Here is a 19,481-nt window from a genome sequence, read left to right as displayed (position 1 = left end):
CTTATATTTTCTACTTTTATTTATAAAACATATTTTATATATGAAAATGACAAGAGAATTAAACAATAAAAACTATTTTTAGCGTCAGCACTTCTTTTTTACAGTGTATATACATGGGCCATGCCTACATTTAGAATTTAGAGATGGTATCTGTAATTTCTCGATGTCTGCAGGACTGCTTGTCATAGACGGTGCCTTTGGACAACGACTTTGTCTGGCTCGTTTGGTGTGTTTTTCTTTTCTTCACTTTGTGGTTTTGATGGATGTGCTTTATGGCATTTTAAAACTGCTTCCGTACTGGTCTTTATTGGTCTTCAAGTGAAAGAAAATAATAAACGTGTTTAAGTTCCTAGTAACAACTTTCTGGCGGCATGTTTTGCAGATTCTTGGTTTAGCTTCCATCGTGCTTTCCGTCTCTGCAATGTTTTTATCATTCCTGCTCCTACTGGCCCTCGCTATAAAGTTATTTTAAGTGACGTACAAACGCTACCACAAAGCAGAAGTATTGCTGGAGATAGTTACATTAGTCGCAGCTCAGACGTCAAAGTTACGATATAAACAATAAAGATTTATATCGTACGATAGACATTTTATGTTGTACTACTATATATGCATGTGTGTGTATATATATATATATATATATATATATATATATATATATATATATATATATATATATATATATATATATATATATATATATATATATATATATATATATATATATATATATATATATATATATATATATATATATATATATATATTAGGGCTGCAACAACTAATCGATTAAATTGATTAAAATCGATTAAAATCGATTATAAAAATAGTTTCCGATTAATTTAGTCATCGATTCGTTGGATCTATGCTATGCGCATGCGCAGAGGCTTTTTAAAAAAAAAAATAAAACAATTTTTTTTTTTTTTTAAATAAACCTTTATTTATAAACTGCAACATGTACAAACAGCTGAGAAACAATAATCAAAATAAGTATGGTGCCAGTATGCTGTTTTTTTTCAATAAAATACTGGAAAGGATAGAAATGTAGTTTGCCTCTTTTATCCGATTATTAATCGATTAATCGAAGTAATAATCGACAGATTAATCGATTATCAAATTAATCGTTAGTTGCAGCCCTAATATATATATATATATATATATATATATATATATATATATATATATATACAGTGTGTGTATATATATATATATATATACATATATACATACGTATTGAGCACTGTATAACGTATAAACCACAGAAACCTCGACTATATATATATTTATATATATATATATATATATATATATATATATATGTATATATATATATATATATATATATATATATATATATATATATATATATATATATATATATATATATACATCGCACAGCGCTATCTAGTGGTGTAGAAAATAAGATAAACCTCTACCACAGGATTACTGTAATTACTGTACTGTACGTTAGCAAAAGTCAAGGGTCTGACGATGATGATTGCAGCGGGTGGTTGGGTGTGTCGACCAACCACACTGTCAATATAGCTGGAAATGGACTTACATAATTGAATGTATGTATGATATTATACAGGTCATAACAGGATGGTTGAGGTCGGAAGAAAGATGACCTTAACAGACCGTCAATGGATGAGCTAAACAAAACAGACACTGTTTGAATGAGCAGTATAAACTGTTCCGAGACCGACCTCCGTGTATTTTTCTCCACTTCCTATTGAGAGAAGAGTGCTTACTTCCTAAGCTGTGCATTACCATTGGCTTTTGGACAATTTTCTTTTAAATTGATCAAAATCATAGGCCTACAATATCTAAATAAAAATAAATAAAATATAAATAGCTAACTAATTTGTTTTTGTCAAAGTAGCTTAACAGTGATAAAAGTTAGAGACCACTGGTATACAATGTGCGGTATAGCAAATACATGCTTATTCTACCTTAGTTATACACTCAAAACCGGATGCATTAGAAAGAAGGACAATTTTTACATAATTAGAAATGTAATGGTTAAAATTGTCAAATTTCCATCAAAAGAACAGTAAATTTTATCTGGTAAATTATTTGATTTGATTGGCTCTTAGATTTCTCATTTAGTTTGTCATGCATGCCTCAATGTAAATCTAATTCTATTCCCTTTTGAAAACATTGTATTTTTCTTGTATTTTTCTAGGCTCCTCAGATACTGCAGTTCATTTTATTTAGCATGGCTCCTCTCATTTTAGTAGTAGACTTAGACTTAGACTTCCTTTTTATTGTCATTCAAATTTGAACTTTACAGCACAGATAAGAACGAAATTTCGTTACATAAGCTCATAGTGGGATATCTGCCCACATCAATAAAGTACTATCTATCTATCTATCTATCTATCTATCTATCTATCTATCTATCTATCTATCTATCTATCTCAATGTAAAAAGTCAAGGCATTTATTGTGCTGTACTGTATTACTGTATGTGCATCATGTAAAATTTTATAACAAGACATCGTGTTAGAAATGAAGAATAGAATGGTTGTGTTGGCGCAAAACACCCACATTAAGGATGTGTTTGGTCTCTGCATCAAACCTAGGTCAAAGGCCAAAGCAGCCACGAACAAAATGAGAGAACCAGATGAGCTGGATGGTAACTCAACAGAGCGACAGGTGGCTACTTTCATTCAATCGAATAGGGTGGAAGTAGATGTGAATAACAATAAAGCAGGTAAAAATTCACCGATAGAAAATACAATAAAGCACTGTTAAATAGGGAGAAATCCTGAAAGGAACATGTCTACAATAAATGTGAAGATTTCACAAGACACAATGCTGACATAGCTAACTAAGAAAGAATACCACTTTAAAACAAGGGTACAAAAAATTAAATATACAGTTGTCCCTTATTTATCGCAGTTAATTTGTTTCCTACATGATATAATAAACAAATTGCTGCAAATCGGCAATTATGAATTTAATATTGTCAAAGCTAAAGCCTAAAAAAAGTTCTTATTACGTTTTTTTAGCATTATGAGAGCCCTCTAGACATGAAGTAACACCCGTTAGTCACTTTTACACTCTTTTAATGCTACCTGAGACTGAGCCTATAAGTTGCCATGATACTGAACTTCTCTGATTGGTTTGGTATCCTCTAGTGGCTGATACTACTGTAAAAAATTATATTTTTAGGTCATTTAGCCATTTATATGCTTAAAAATGCTCAATTCAGGCCAAAAATGTTTTACAATATGCTGCTTTAAAAAAAAATTCACAATGTGGTAAAGCCACAATATTTGAAGCGTGATGTGGCAAGAGACGACACCAACTGTTGAAAATACAGTAAGTACATTTTCACATTGACAGTAACCTAAAGTCTGCTCTTTCTTTGACACCAAGATATCCAAACACATTTCCACATGACAATGTTGGGCTCAAAAAGCCTCATGATTTTGCAATGCATTGTGAGAGTGGGCAGCCATACTTGTTGAACAAAGGCTTTGTTTACAATGTGAAAGTGAGCAACAAACTGGATTAAAATGGATCGTACAAAATAAAATAAACGCAAGGCACCGCACAGAGACAAACTGTACTCTATTCCAAAGGCTCGCTACCTGGAAAAAATAATAATAAATGGTGGAATTGACTCATACAACCTATGAGCAAGACCGATGGAAGAGGGATACAAATCAAGTAAAAGTGCAGCCAAACTTGTGTATATTTTGTCTAAAGAGTCAGTTTTAATACCGGTGAAGAATTTTAGAATGCAAACTGTCCTTTGTTCAAATTGCGCGGTATCATCGGCTTTCATCTCTTGTGTGTCTTACATGCGTGAGGTCCCTGGCCTCGTTATTTCCCTGAAAAAACAAGCCCATTGTTACTTTTAAATACTTTGATCACTGCGCTACCGCTCCGAAAATAATACTCATTAAGTTTTGTGCTCACACAAGACTAAAAGTAAACAGACAACACACTTTTTTCCAAAATACTGTTGTTCGTCGCCTGCAGCTCTGTTAGCTAACACTAACATCGTACTAAAATGCTACTTGGGATACATGATAAAGCATGCTTTGGTTCAAACTTACCACTCTGAAAATGCCATGTACAAACCAACATGTACCAGGTGATGGCGTTAAAAGTGAAGTTCGGTCGTCTCACGGCTTCTATCCAGGCTATTCGCTGTCTCTTTATTAGCTTCATAACCCGACTTCTATCTGCTTTGCTTTCACGTTAAAAATGAGAAAAAACTCTCCAAATCATTTTTTTTTCCTGAAGCGATCATCACCACAATTGTGGCACTTAATGATGCCGCACGTTTGTGCCAAAAAAAACAAACTTCAGCCGAGTCTTCTATTCAGCGATATAAATAAGCGACTCAGACTTTCAAGCACTTTCAAGCCCTATTAAAAACATATTTAAATAGTAAGTGAAAAAGTTATGTTCTGTTGGTCAAACTTTAAAGCCAAAGAGATCAGAAAGAGAGGAAAAAACTTCTCAGATCCTGCATGTTCAAAAATGGCAACAGAGCCAGTGTGGATTTGGATTCATGTGAAGGGTGATTTCCAATGCAACCACAGTTACCACTGCAATACTGAGTCTAAAGCACTAAGTCATAACGTTTATTCCCAGAAGGGTGGGGCTCACTGTACTACTACTAGCTTTGGGACGTGGGAAAGAACAGAGGAAAAACTCTACATTGAAGTAGCTTTGGGTTATGGGAAGGCACTGAGGAAAATCTCTGCAGGCTTCCGCCTCCCATGCAGCCCTGTACACGTATACACAGACGCAATATGTCCTGTACAAAGACACCCACATGACTATGACCGAAGCATCATCCATTGTACCATTTTTCTTCTTTTCCCCCCATTCAACACGACCTTCTCTTGTTTGTGGTGTGACGCTGCTACAATATCAATACTTTGACCTTTATGATGAGGTAATGAAGTAATGTGAGTCAACTTTCCATATAATGTAGAGTGTAAAGTATAGCGCAAAAGCAGTGAACACACTTTGTCCTGGAGAATGCTGTTGCATTTTACCTTATCGGTTGTATTCATGGCTTAATCAACTCTGATATCTGAACTTCTCTTACCAAAAGAGACGGTCCAAAAGCATCAACCTATCTAAATGGTTTGGTTCATACTGTCATGAAGGATGGCATACTTCTAAGAACTGCTGGTTGAATTAGTGAAAACAAAAACAAAAACGCTGAAAAAAATCTACTCCGAGCCGAGTTGATTTTTATTTGGTTAAAGCAAAGCATGTTTATCGCTAGGAACATAAAGGTGATACTAAAAAAAATGGAATATTAAAGATTAAAGTACCAATGATTGTCACACACACATATCGTGCAAATGTTTGTTTCTTCCAGCAATAACATTTACGAAGTGAAACTAATACATGACATTGGCTCATAACATGCAACTCAAGATATTTCGAGCCTTCTTTTGATATAATTTTGATGACTATAGTTAGATAGATAGTACTTTATTGATTCCTTCAGGAGAGTTCCCTCAGGAAAATTTTAATTCCAGCAGCAGTGTACAGAATTGAGATCGAATTTAAAAAGTAAAAAGTGAATAATGAATAATGGTTTACAGCTTATGAAAACCTCAAATTTAAAAACTCCAAAAATGTTGGGTTTTCAAAAAATGTAAGCTATGATCATCAAAACATATCTCACTTTGCATGTAATGAGTTTTTATCACATATTAGTTCCACATTTTAAGTTGAATTGCTGACATTAATTGACTTTTGCATGATATTCAATGATTTTAGTTTCACCTGTAGGGGTTACAGTGATACCTCAACTTACAAGCACAATGTGTTCCGCTATCAAGCTTGTAACTAAAAAAAAACACTTGTATCTCAAAGCAGCCCCCAACCAAAACACCACAATTTTAACATTTGCTGAGCATTTAAAAAAGAAAAAAACAAGCTTTCAGACAATAAATATTGTTTGAAACAACTGCAGTAGCTGTATGAAATAATGTAATAAAATTGTTCAGCATTTACAAGGGATGTGGCGATCGATCGGCCCCAATCAGTATGGGACACTTTTCTTTAAAAAAGTACATGATCGCCATTGTCAATTAATTACTTTTAATGTCGATCACAAACATCGATCCCCTTTGAGAGACAAGTGCTGCGCCACCCGAAGGACATCACAGGCCCCCTGTTGGACCCCTGCAGATTAACTATCGGGCAAACAGGTCAGTGGAGGATGCAGTCAACATGGGATGGAACCACATCCTGCATCACCTTGGGTCCCCAGGAACCTACGCTAGGATCCTGTTTGTGGACTTCAGCTCTGCATTTAACACTATCATCCTGGACACCCTGCATCGCAAACTCACCCAGCTCACAGTGCCGGCCTCCACTGGTCAGTGGATCACCAATTTCCTGACTGACCGGAAGCTGCAGGTAAGGCCAGACAGTCAGCACTGGCGCCTCCCACTCCCCACCCTCCAGGGGTGTGTTCTTTCCCCACTGTCCTTTTCCCTCTACACTGCACCTCAAGGGATCCTTCAGCGAAACTATTAAAAGTTTGCAGATGACACCACCGTCATCGGTCTTATACAGGATGGCGACAAGTCTACCTATAGGCAAGAGGTGGAACAACTGGCTCTTTGGCGCAGTCAGAACCATCTGGAGCTTAACCCTCTCAAGACTGTGGAGAAACTGGTGAGGACCGTGGACTTCAGGAGAAGCCCCCCATCCCGTCTCACCATTCTGAACAGCACAGTGTCTACTGTGGACTCCTTCAGGCTCCTGGGAGTCACAATCTCATGGGACTTGGAGTAGACCTCCCACATAGAAACAATCAGAAAAAAGGCACAACAGAGGATTTATTTCCTGCCTCAGCTCAAGAAATTCAACCTGCCCAATGAACTGTTGGTCATGTTCTACGCCTCCATCATTCATTACTGTCGCAGAGAACAACCAAATCGTAACAAAGCCGTAACAAAGGCAGCATCAAAAGATATTGGTGTGGTGACATTTTCTCAAATATATATCTATTTCTAAAATATACCGGTATACCGCCAATCCCTAATCCCATCCAAGACCTACACCGGTCCAAGGTAAGGAAACCGGCAGGTAGTAGCACTGCAGACCCCTCATACCCCCGTCACAAACTGTTTAATCGCCGTCCCTCCGGCAGACATTACAAATCACTGTATGCAAAAAAAAAACTGTCATAGGAACAGAGTCTTCCATCAGGCTATCAATCTGATAAACACTGTGAAATAACTCTTGAGCTAATCTGTCACTGTGAATGTACCAACTCATAATATTTTCATCATCTATTTGCTTATGCCTGGTTCACACCAACGGCGCTTGCCGCGCTTTAAAGTGGCGAGCAAAGCGCCGTCATTTTTGTCAATTTTTCCACGAATATCCCGATCTCCGAAGTAATGTTATGCTTTGATACGCTCTGATACGCTCTGATACTCTCTGATACGCTCTGATACGAATTAGTTGCCGCTTTGTTACCGTTCCTCACGATTTGATCCCGCTTTGATACGCTTTAAATCACGCTTTGATACGTTTTATTGCGCTTTATTGAACTTTATTATGCTTTGATGCGATGATGACGCTTTAAATCAGGCTCTGACACAATTATCAAGCTCTGTTGTGCATCGTTACAACAAAAATAAGAAAAAACATTAGAAAAACTCAGTATACTGTTTTCCACACATTTTTTATATTCATATATTTTTTCAATTTCTCTTTTTTTTTCATTATATTATGTTTTATATCTTAATTTCTTTTATTTCTTTGTCATCTTAATAAATATCTATCTTTCATTTCTTATGCTAGTTGACAATAAAAAAAGCCTTTTCTTTTATTTTTTATATTCATTTATTTTTTCAATTTCTATTTTTTTTCCGTTATGTTTTATATCTTCATTTCTTTTATTTCTTTGTCATCTTAATAAATATCTATCTTTCATTTCTTATGCTAGTTGACAATAATAAAAGGCATTTCTTTTATTTTTTATATTCTTTTTTTTTTTCAATTTCTCTTTTTTTTATTGTTATATTATGTTTTATATCTTCATTTCTTTTATTTCTTTGTCATCTTAATAAATATCTATCTTTCATTTCTTATGCTAGTTGACAATAAAAAAAGGCATTTCTTTTATTTTTTATATTAATTTATTTTTTCAATTTCTATTTTTTTTTCTTTATATTATGTTTTATATCTTCATTTCTTTTATTTCTTTGTCATCTTAATAAATATATATCTTTCATTTCTTATGCTAGTTGACAATAAAAAAAGGCATTTCTTTTATTTTTTATATTCATTTATTTTTTCAATTTCTATTTTTTTTTCGTTATATTATGTTTTATATCTTCATTTCTTTTATTTGTTTGTCATCTTAATAAATATCTATCTTTCATTTCTTATGCTAGTTGACAATAATAAAAGGCATTTCTTTTAAACGTAACATTTTCTCTTTATTATTAACATTTTCATACAGAAAAATTATAGACAGTAATGTCAAACTGCAACATCAAACAGCAGAAGTACAGAAACAATGATCATCGTATAAAAAAGGCAATGATGCAAAAGAGAATGGATTTGTAATCCTGTGTTGGTTTTACATAAAGTTTCAATGTCACTGGTCAATATCACAGTCACTTCCTATTGCGCTTTAAACCAAGATCTGTTAAGCTTTCCTACGCTTTGAGTCGAGCTTTGCTGAGCTTTGTCAGGCTTTGTCACACTTTGATACGCTCTCGGCGCTTTATTCCATTCTTGACAGAGCGCAGAATTTTTTTAAACCGTTTAAAAAATTTTGGCGAACTTGCCGCATGTCCCGCTTCACTACAAGCTTTCCCACGATCCATTAGGACCCTCACGCTTTAATCAGGCTTTGTTACGCTTTAACGCCGCTTTGCATGCCGCTTTAACGCGCCGTCAAAGCGCCGTTGGTGTGAACCTAGCATTAGCTCTTTTCACCACTGCATTATTATTTATTAGCCTTGCACATATTAGTTATTTAAGTACTTGTTTACATTTCAAGTTAATTGTTAATATTGATGGTTTACATTGAACAACAGAGCACAGCCTACCAAGTCAAATTCCTTGTGTGTTAATCATACTTGACCAATAAAGCTGATTCTGTTAATGTATTTATTTTTATTAATTGTGCATCTACATACACAGTGTGCAGCTGCATGCTTAAGTTAACCTTATAGCAAATAAACTGCATTTTGTAATGTCTTAAGTATGGTATCATTAACAAGTTTCATTATAAAGTATTAGGACAAGGCTAAACATTTTACACACAAAGAGCAAGCCAGGAGCAGGAATGCTAACAGCTAAGCTAGCTTTAAACAACAACAAAAATAAGTTATTAGAAAAGTTTATGAGGGGTGGATGGAAATACATTACAACAGAAAGTAAGCAAGTATTAATATTACATTACCAAGTAAATTAATAGAGAGAGGTGTGTCAACCAGAAGTACACAGCACGTAAGAGGTCCAATCGATCCATAAATTGGTAGTGTCCACACCAAGGGTAGTATTAGTACATGATCAATACTAGAGTGATTAGATCAATAATCTTATTTTCTCAAAACCATTTTTCTGCAGTTTTTATTAATTTTTTACAAATTCATGGAATAGGTCCCTGGACACAAGAGGATTTTGAGGGAATCATTTTAATGAGTAGTAGATAGTTTTGATTTTGTTTAGTTATTTAGTACTATTTACTTTGTTTTGCGCAAACAATTATATATAATAAAAGAGAATGAGGAACAACAGTTTAAATGTTGTGCTGATATTGTTACACTATCGATAGCACGCATCATTAATAAACTTAAACATTTACAGGTAATACATGTGGTCGGTATTGAAATCGGCCAATCTCACTCATGGATGATCAGTACCGGAACCGGCAGCATAAATCCCAGATCGGAAAAGCCCTAGCATTTACCTTAGGGACCGGACTAATGTTAGGTCTCCTTTGAGCTGCTTCTCTGTTCAGTTTTACCAAGTCTGCTTATTATTTGCTTATTATAAGCAACTTGTTTTCATGGAGCTGTTTGCGTGTTTCTCTTGTGACATCTGACACCACTGTCTCTGTGTAGGAACTAAGTAATAACTGTTTTTGTTGCACACAGATGTATTGTAGTGACAGAACGGAGGAGTTACTTGAAAACAAAGTGATATGTATGTCTGTGTACCAAAGCTAATACTCGACTGTCCAATTTGTGGAGTCAGGACGAGGCAGAACAAACTGAAACACGATAACACAGCATCTGCAGCTTCTCAATATTTTTAAGGATAAATGTTCACCGTTTGTGGCCACATGCCACGCAGGCTGGCTGTAACGGGGGGTGTATATTGTAGCGTCCCAAAAGAGTTAGTGCTGCAAGAGGTTCTGGGTATTTGTTCTGTTGTGTTTATGTTGAGTTACGGTGCGGATGTTCTCCCGAAATGTGTTTGTCATTCTTGTTTGGTGTGGGTTCACAGTGTGGCGCATATTTGTAACAGTGTTAAAGTTGTTTATACGGCTACACTCAGTGTGACCTGTATGGCTGTTGTTTAAGTATGCATTGCATTCACTTGTGTGTGTGAAAAGACATAGATATTATGTGATTGGGCCGACACGCAAAGGCAGTGCCTTTAAGGTTTATTGGCGCTCTGTACTTCTCCCTACGTCCGTGTACCACTCCGTACAGCGGCGTTTTAAAAAGTCATAAATTTTACTTTTTGAAACCGATATCGATAATTTCCAATATTACATTTTAAAGCATTTATCGGCCGATAATATCAGCAGTCCGATATTATCGGACATCTCTAATAATATTACATTTTATTTGTTACGCACTTTTTATTTAAATAAATCAGTGCTACAGTACAATCCAATATTTAAAACAATAAAAGCTTAGCCATTAAAACAAAAATGAATCCAAGACTAAAACACTATCAGTGAAGCATAGGAAATAAAACATGCAAAATAGTGGGTTTTCTAACAGTATGTCTAATACCGCGAGAATAATGATAACCGTGATAATTTTGGCGACGATAACATCCCTAATCTCAAATTACTCATAAATTAAGGAACGCGTAAATTGAGATACCACTGTACTTTCATTTATGTCAATTGTATGAAAAAAATCAAGGGATGTAAAATAAATGTTTTGTGAAAAAAAAAGTTGTTTAAAGTTATTTTACCCATCCCAACATAACTGTTATGGGTTTTATTTTTAATAAACTGCAACTCTTTAAACAAGCCATTTCTTACTGCTTGCAAGGGTAGACCAAATCAAAGTAAAAATAGCTCTCTGTGTAGAAGTAGGCAGACATCTGCAGATCCCACAACTTTGTCACAGACCAAAAATAGCACCTAAAACCATCTCATTAAGATTGAAAAAAAAAGTTAGGAAGGGGGAGGGAAAAAATCAGCCTTTGTACTCAAGTAATCCAGTGGAAACAAACTTCGCCAGAGGGTTTCTAACACAGGGAAACCCCTTCAAAAAGAGGTATTGACAACAACAAACATGTGTTTTGTTGAAAAAGCACTCCTGTCAGCACAATATATCCCACAGCATCCTACAGTTTATCATCCTAGAGCAGAGGCTGTCATTTACAGACGAATATATCACATTTTTAGCTAAGTGGTGGTCGGTTCCTTCTAGTATAATATAGCAGCTGCAAGCAGACCCCTCAATAAAAGTAGGCTCTGTCCTCCAGATGACCTTGAGGCAACAGTTCAGCTGCTCCAAGCAGACTGGCCACATGCACCCCCTTCCCAACCAAAAGTTGAATCGTCTCTGTGTGCAATGCAACCCGATGTGACGACTATGCAGAGTGGGTCAATCTATATCATGCTGATGTTGTTCTTTTAATTTATCTTCTTGTACGCTTGAGGGTATTTTAGACTTAGAGTTGGATAATTGTGCTGCACTTGGCAGTAAGACACTTTAATTGTTTTTGCAAACCCCACAAATGAACAGGTGGACTGGCTTGCTGACCAGTTGTTCTTACCTACTTTGTGACACTTTCCACACACAGAGAACTACAAGGTTCTGGAATTTAATAATCGCCTTGGTTAAAAACTTGTTGTTTTGGGTTTTTTTGGGGGGGGGTGGGGGAGGGGGTCAGTTTGCTTTTCAATGCAATGTCCTTTGGGGTGGACAACATGATCAAACAATAACTAATCTTGTCTACTGTTTTGATGAGAGGAAGAGACACATGCATTACCATACATACTTATGAATTATAAACTCTACTACAAGGAGACATTTTTTTATTGGTCACACACATGCATTTGAGGATTATGAATAATAATGGATTAGATTTATATAGCGCTTTTCTAGACACTCAAAGTGCTTCACAGAGAAGTGAGAACCCATCATTCATTCACACCTGGTGTGGTAAGCTACTTTCGTAGCCACAGCTGCCCTGGGGTAGACTGACGGAATAAGTTGCATAATATTATGTCTACCACAAAGGCCATTACAAAAATGTGTACAAAATGTATGTATATCCCCAAAACCACTTCAAAGTATTAAACATTTAAAAACAAAACAGTTTACTCGGGCTGAAAGATTTTGAGAAAAAACCTGATTGCGATTTTTCTCTCCAAAATTGAGAAGAGATTTACGATTTTTATATTTTATACATAAAAATGCATAAAACTGTGAAAAAAAAGAGTGAAAGAAGACAGTAGACTGTCAATTAACATATTCTTGTCCCAAGGTACCACACACTAAAACAATATGCAATAATTCACTTTCAACATACTTGGCTTTATTCAGACAGACTTGGAGCTTTGTCTACAATCCTCATGCTCTTAATTGGAATAAATAACAAATAAAACTAAACAGTGATTATAATGTGATGTAATCATAATATATAATACTAATGCAAGTAACCATTGAAAAGGATATACACTTGTATTTCTCAATACTGTAGAATTATTTACCATTGTACTGTAATTGGAAGGGAAATACCTTTGTTATTCTAAATAAATAAACAAAAATTTAAATGGATTTTGATTTCATCAAGCAAAAATTGTACTAAAATAAATATTGAACATCTTAGAGTGCATTTGTTTTCCCAGTTGGTGAAACAAGGTCAGATGTTGTCTTTTTTTTGTTGCCATCACGTGATCACACCATTGTCACTCATATTGCCCATACAATTAAAAGCTGAAATATTACCACAACTGGACATTTGGCTTTGTCATCATATTTTTTTCCTCCTATTTTTTGTTACTTTGGGTCACTTCTCACTGGCGAGTCGTGAGTAGGGAGGCTGCCTGTGCGTTCTTCCAGGGTGTAAAGCTGTCGCCCAGCTCTTCGCCTACCAAGACAAAGATTGTGAATGACTGAAAAGAGGTCTCACTGTGTTTAGTTCATTCTACTGTTAAATAAACACGCTCAAGTGCTTAGAGCGATGCACAGAGTGAGACGTCGTTCTCCCTGTTTAAAGCGAGAGACGGATAAACGCAAGGCTCAATATTTTTTTTAGAAAAGAGACTGCGTCACCAACATGTTTAATCGTACTTAAAAGGAGACATATCATTCTAATCATACTACAAACGGTACATATAAAAAAACGAGGTACCACAGTACTTCTCTTGTGCCAATAAAACATTGTATAGTGGCTATTTTTGGGACAGACAATGCGAGATCTACCTTTAAAAAGGGGTCATATTATGATTTGTTTCTACACCTAAAACACTTCCTTGTAGTCTATATAACATGTAATGGTGGTTCTTTGCTCAAAATTTTGCATAGACTATCTTTTACAGACCGTTTTCAAGAGGATTTTTGACCGTCTCTTCAGAATGCGCTATTTTGTGGGAGGGTCTTATTTACGTGCCTCTACTTTGACTGCGTCTTTTCCACGCCATTTTTGTTGTAGTTTTAAGCACTTCCATTGCGAGTCTACTGACAGAGGTAAGTTGGAACTATACACTACTTTGTATTAGAAATGGCAACAGCGGATGATGTATGTCCATGCACGAGTCGATCTGCCTCGCAACAAGAGAATAGAGCAAAAAAAGGATCTTATTGACTCCTATTGACGGACACGGGCAAGGCTATCTGGGTACATTACTACCATATATGGATAATCCAGTGGCGTTTTTCCCAACCCATGACATCACAGGTTGTGCAAATTCCTAACGATTCATTTGGCCGAAGTATAAAGGAAGACAAAATGATTTCATAAATATCTCCGCAATGCCTCCACGGTTTGATTTAAAATTTTCGGAACTTAGGCAGATCCCAAAAACACAACAGCAGTTGGTTTTGAATAATTGGGCCCCTTGAAATTGGGAGTTTTTCACTTATATTGTTTGGCCTTTTTAGTACCTTTACATCATGTATGTTCTTTTAGTGTCTGTTTTATTTGTTGAGTGAAGTGTAGTAAGATATTTGCAAATTTTTTATTGCATCAATATTTCCATGGCTTTTAATTATATACACAAGTAACGGGAGGAATGGGCATAATTTCCTTCTACATTTGTATATTGATAATAAAAACGATTCTGATTCTTTCAAATATCACTGGAAAGCCCAGGATGTCCTCTCCACGGCAGAACAGTTTTTGGGCTTCAGGGGGTTAACTTTTTAGAATATGTCAAGGGGCAATAAAATAAACTGCGGGCAACTGTTCCGTCAGAATAAGCTGCCAAAAAAGCTACCAGTTGCTATTCCTGTTTAAACAACGGTGTTGAAAACAAAAATGTAGGCTACCATTATCTGCGTCAATGTGAACTTGTCTACATGCTTACGGTTAATAGACAATGTGAACTTCCTCACGCTGTAAGTGTCTACATCAGTGGTTCTTAGGGATGATGTTTGATAAGAAATTATCGAGTTCGAGCCTATTATCGAATCCTCTTATCGAACCGATTTCTTATCGATTCTCTTTTCGAGTCCAGATAGGTTGTTGTATATGGAAAAAAAAACACAATATTTGGTTTAACAAAAGCTCACCTTCATTATATAAGAAAAAAATTAAAATCTAATAAATAAATAAATATTGACTGTTACCCCCCCTAAAAAAATAAAATAAAATAAATAAATATTGACTGTTGTTACCCAAAGTATATTAAGTGGGATTTTTCAGAAAAACAAATATATACAGTAACACAAAAACAACCTGTCTCTGTGATCATTATAGGTGTATAAATAATAATATAGTGTTAAATAAAATCAGTCCCTTGGGCAAAAAACTGAAAATAATACAGCTCTCCAAAAAGTGCACTTCTGCTGCTATTTGACATAACTGTTTGTTATGATGCTTTGACATTTTTGCACTTTATTTCTTTATTGAAAGAAAATTCTATGAAAAGAAAAGTTGTTTGCAAATGTGGTTACAATGCTAAAAAATGAAAAGTTAAAGCTAAAAAAAGAAATACACTTTATTGAGTTACCATTATTTCTTTATAGGGGGAAATATGTGATGTTATGAGCCAGGGAATATAACAACTACACTACCCAGCATGCAACGGGAGTGACGAGCATGCGTGGTAGCCCCGAAAAGTGTTGTTGCAGTCGCCACCCGGCAGCTAAGAATGAGGTTATGAGCACGCTGTGAAAGTAAACGTCAAGAACTCAGCCAACACGCCTCGTCTGCATTATTTATAATTAAACAGACAACACATATACAGTGTGATTTTGTTTTGTTTACAAGGAAAGAAAAACAAAAGTTAAAAAAGGGAGATATCATATATGTTGTATATATATGTATGTGCTGCGGTTGCTTTAAGAACGTTGCGACAGCTGCCGTAAAGGAGGTGCGTTGCTAGCCTGGTTGCCATGTTTCCGGTTGGTCGTAAAAGTGTCCGTCATGTGTTTGTACCCTGCTCAAATCTCTCAGTAAAGTTATTCATTGGATTATACCTTTTGTTTTGAACTTTATTACACCTTGGAGCGCCTTTTCCGGTCCATTGTTTTCCTGCGTTCCCTATCTGCGCCTAATGACTGAGCTACATGATGTCATTTCTTGTGATGTCACACGGAGCATTTCTGGTCGGGACTCGTTTAGTTCTGAGGGATTCGAATAAAGAACCAACTCTTTTTCTTTATTATAGTGCAGTGGTCCCCAACCTTTTTGTAGCTGCGGACCGGTCAACGCTTGAAAATTTGTCCCGCGGACCGGTGGGGGGAGCGGGGGTGGGAGGATTTTTATTTATTTTTTTCTTTTCCATAAAGAAATACAATCATGTGTGCTTACAGACTGTATCCCTGCAGACTGTATTGATCTATATTGATATATAATGTATGTGTTGTGTTTTTTATGTTGATTTAAAAATTAAAAAAAATGTTTTTTTGGGTTTTTTTTTTTAATTTCTTGTGCGGCCCGGTACCAATCGGTCCGCGGACCGGTACCGGTACCGGGCCGCGGCCCGGTGGTTGGGGACCACTGCTATAGTGGTCTCCATAACGGGTACCAGTTCTCAAAAAGGGATTCGAGTCCGAGGACTCGGTTCTTTTCTTATCGAACAACCGGGAAAACCGGTTTCGAGTATCATCCCTAGTGGTTCTTAACCTTGTTGGAGGTACCGAACCCCACCAGTTTCATATGCGCATTCACCTTTAGTGAAAAATAAAATGATGGGGTTTTTTTTCAAATTCAAGACAAAGTTATATGTTTTTGGTAACACTTTAGTATGGGGAACATATTCTAAGTTACAAAGACTTAATTTAGAGTTTTTTGGACACTAGGGGAACATATTCTAAGTAACAAAGACTTAATTTAGAGTTATTTGGTTAGGGCCAGGGTTAGAGGGTTAGGGTTATAATAAGGCCATGCAGAATAAGGCATTAATAAGTACTTAATAATGACTAGTTAAGAGCCAATATGTTACTAATTTGCATGTTAATAAGCAACTAATTAATGGTGAATATGTTCCCCATACTAAAAGTTTCCATGTTTTTTTTACTGGTGCACAAAATGAACCGTGCATGAACATCACCTTGTTCAAACAACAAAACCATCCATCCATCCATTTTCTACCGCTTATTCCCTTCGGGGTCGCGGGGGCGCTGGAGCCTATCAACAATGCATAAACTCACAACAAATTACACACCTGTGTGACTTCTGCTGTTGCCGTATCCGCAATACGCCGATAGGGAGAAGTTTTTATTTACACGATGAGTCGGGTGTGTTTCTTGACCTCCGCCGAACCCCTGAGCCCGACTCACCGAACCCCTAGGGTTAAGAACCACTGGTCTACATGTTTACTGGTCAGCAAACACAATAAACTAAATGTAAGTCAAAATAATTACTTACTTGTAGCGCAAGTGACTAAGTCTACACAAGGTAAGTCTACACAAAGTAGGTCATTTTGATTTTATTTTGAAGGAAAACTTTAGCGTTGACGCGCATGCGTGCGCATGCTCATTAGCGTTGGCGCATTTTGACAGAACACCACAAATAGCACCCAGGCCAAAGTTCGGAAACACTGTCATACACAGAAAGACATACAAGTCCGGCAACAATTCAACTTTTTACAAGGGTTGTTTTAAAGCTATTTCTATGGCGTGTCGGTTATTATGACACACGGCAGTGACGTTTTGAATGGACGATGACATGACTTGAAAGTGATTCAATGTTGAGGTGTTGGACCCACGCCGAACGACACAGCGGTTCTAACGTATTCCTCCAGCAGTCACACAATGGGGGGTTGGTGGGTTTAAAATGTATTTTACCGACTTTTCAGAATGAAAATGCTCTATTTTAAAGCGAGTTCAGCGTGTCGTTCAATCCCCCCCCCCCCCCGCCCCCACGCGTTTCTCATTCAGCCTACACTAGCAAGCACGCCACCGCGTCAGAAACGACTCGAAACTTAACAAAAGTAAACAAACGTGGGATTAAAATGTTTTGTAAACAAAGCAGGACAATACTGACTCAACTTAACCCCCCGCTGTTAACACCCCAACAGTGCACTTTATGCTAGCTGGCTTACCTTAAACAGCAGACGTCAACTAAGATGACTTCCTTATTGTTTCCTCGACAAACTCGGTCCGGTTCTGTGTCGAACTAACCCGGAAGCGGCACCAAAGTTCGGTCCGGTGGGAAAGTGGGTACTGTCAGTGCCTGGTGTCTGTCAGTGGTGCCGGCGGACTTCTCCTGCCCCGCCCACCGCTCACTCAACACCCACACCCACACCCACATCAGGGCTGGGCGATACTGCAAATGTTCCTGTCGACCCGATACCAGGTAGACACATGCCCGATGTTGCCGATACTAATACTTTTCACTTGAAAAATGTCAATATACCAACTAGCCTAACATACTGTTTTGGGGCACGTGGGAGGAACAATTGCTTACCATTATTCCACCATGCTGCCCATTTGATATGAAATGATATCAATATGTCATCCATCCACCCATCCATTTTCTAGCGCGTGTCCCATTTGGGGTCGCGGGGGTGCTGGAGCCTATCCCAGCTGAATTCGGGCGGAAGGCGGGGTACACCCTGGACAAGTCGCCACCTCATCGCAGGGCCAACACAGACAGACTGACAACATTCACACTTGGTAGTGCTTAAAGTAGAAGTGGACAATACTGAAAATATCAGTTGGTATCAATTTGAAACCAAGTAAATAAAGGAACATTATTGCCTATACCTCACCAAGTACTACCCCAGAAAACACTTGGCTCTCCAAGTACCACCATAATGACCAACATTAAAATACAGTAGCGTAGTAGGCCCAAGTATTCATTAAAAACCAAGGCTGATATTTTATTTAACACGTATATTTGATATTACATTACATAGTTTGATTAGTAACACTATGTTTGAATATAGGAAAGTAAAACACTGTACTAAATAATTAATCAACTCTTGGGTGTGCCACTCGATGGAGTCCACGTACCCGCGTACCACAGTTTGTACTGATACAGAGACATTTCCCCTGTGTGTGTGTGTGTGTGTGTGTGTGTGTGTGTGTGTGTGTGTGTGTGTGTGTGTGTGTGTGTGTGTGTAGGGGGGGGGTGTTTTATGTCTACCCTTCTTGAGACATCAACAAGGAAAAGTTCAAGTTAAAGTACCAATGATTGTCACACGCACACACTAGGTGTGGTGAAATTTGTCCTCTGCATTTGACCCATCCCCTTGTTCACCCCCCGGGAGGTGAGGGGAGCAGTGGGGAGAAAAGGGCAGCAGCGGTGGCCGCGCCCGGGAATCATCAGTACCTTCTATATGAGGACCGGTGAACAAGTTATGACCGAAATGATGGTCCTAATACGGAAAACATTGCATTTAATAGTGAATGTCTCATTTGCACTCCTGTTGGTGAAATCTGTCAACATTAGAGTCGTCCCAAAAAGAAGGGGTTTTTCAAATTGACTGTGTGTCGCTTTTAAAAGTACCCCCCCTCTGGTCAACATATGAAATAACAAGTGTGTGTAAAAATTTGAAGTGCTCCCCCTGTGGCCAACATATGTGTGAGTGTGTAAGAAATTGAAATGCGCCCCATTTGGCCGAAATTAATAAAATAAATATGTATATAGAGA

General features: G+C 37.0%; 1 protein-coding gene across 2 annotated transcripts in view; it reads right to left on the bottom strand.

The window, feature by feature from the left end:
* The window catches only part of LOC133663442 (unconventional myosin-Ic-like), a 158,910-nt gene that overhangs the window by 104,880 nt on the left and 34,549 nt on the right, over positions 1–19,481 (bottom strand). Inside the window, exon 1 of one of the 2 annotated variants that reach the window (XM_062067913.1) lies at positions 17,929–18,134. The exons of the other annotated variant lie outside the window; for it this stretch is intronic. The gene's annotated coding sequence lies outside the window, so the exon portion shown is untranslated. Of the gene's footprint in view, positions 1–17,928; positions 18,135–19,481 lie in introns of those variants that run through there. 2 annotated transcript variants of the gene reach the window in all.

The sequence above is a fragment of the Entelurus aequoreus genome, linkage group LG13, assembly GCF_033978785.1.
Source record: "Entelurus aequoreus isolate RoL-2023_Sb linkage group LG13, RoL_Eaeq_v1.1, whole genome shotgun sequence".
Lineage (NCBI taxonomy): Eukaryota > Metazoa > Chordata > Actinopteri > Syngnathiformes > Syngnathidae > Entelurus > Entelurus aequoreus.
This window is presented reverse-complemented; position numbering and strand designations above follow the sequence as displayed.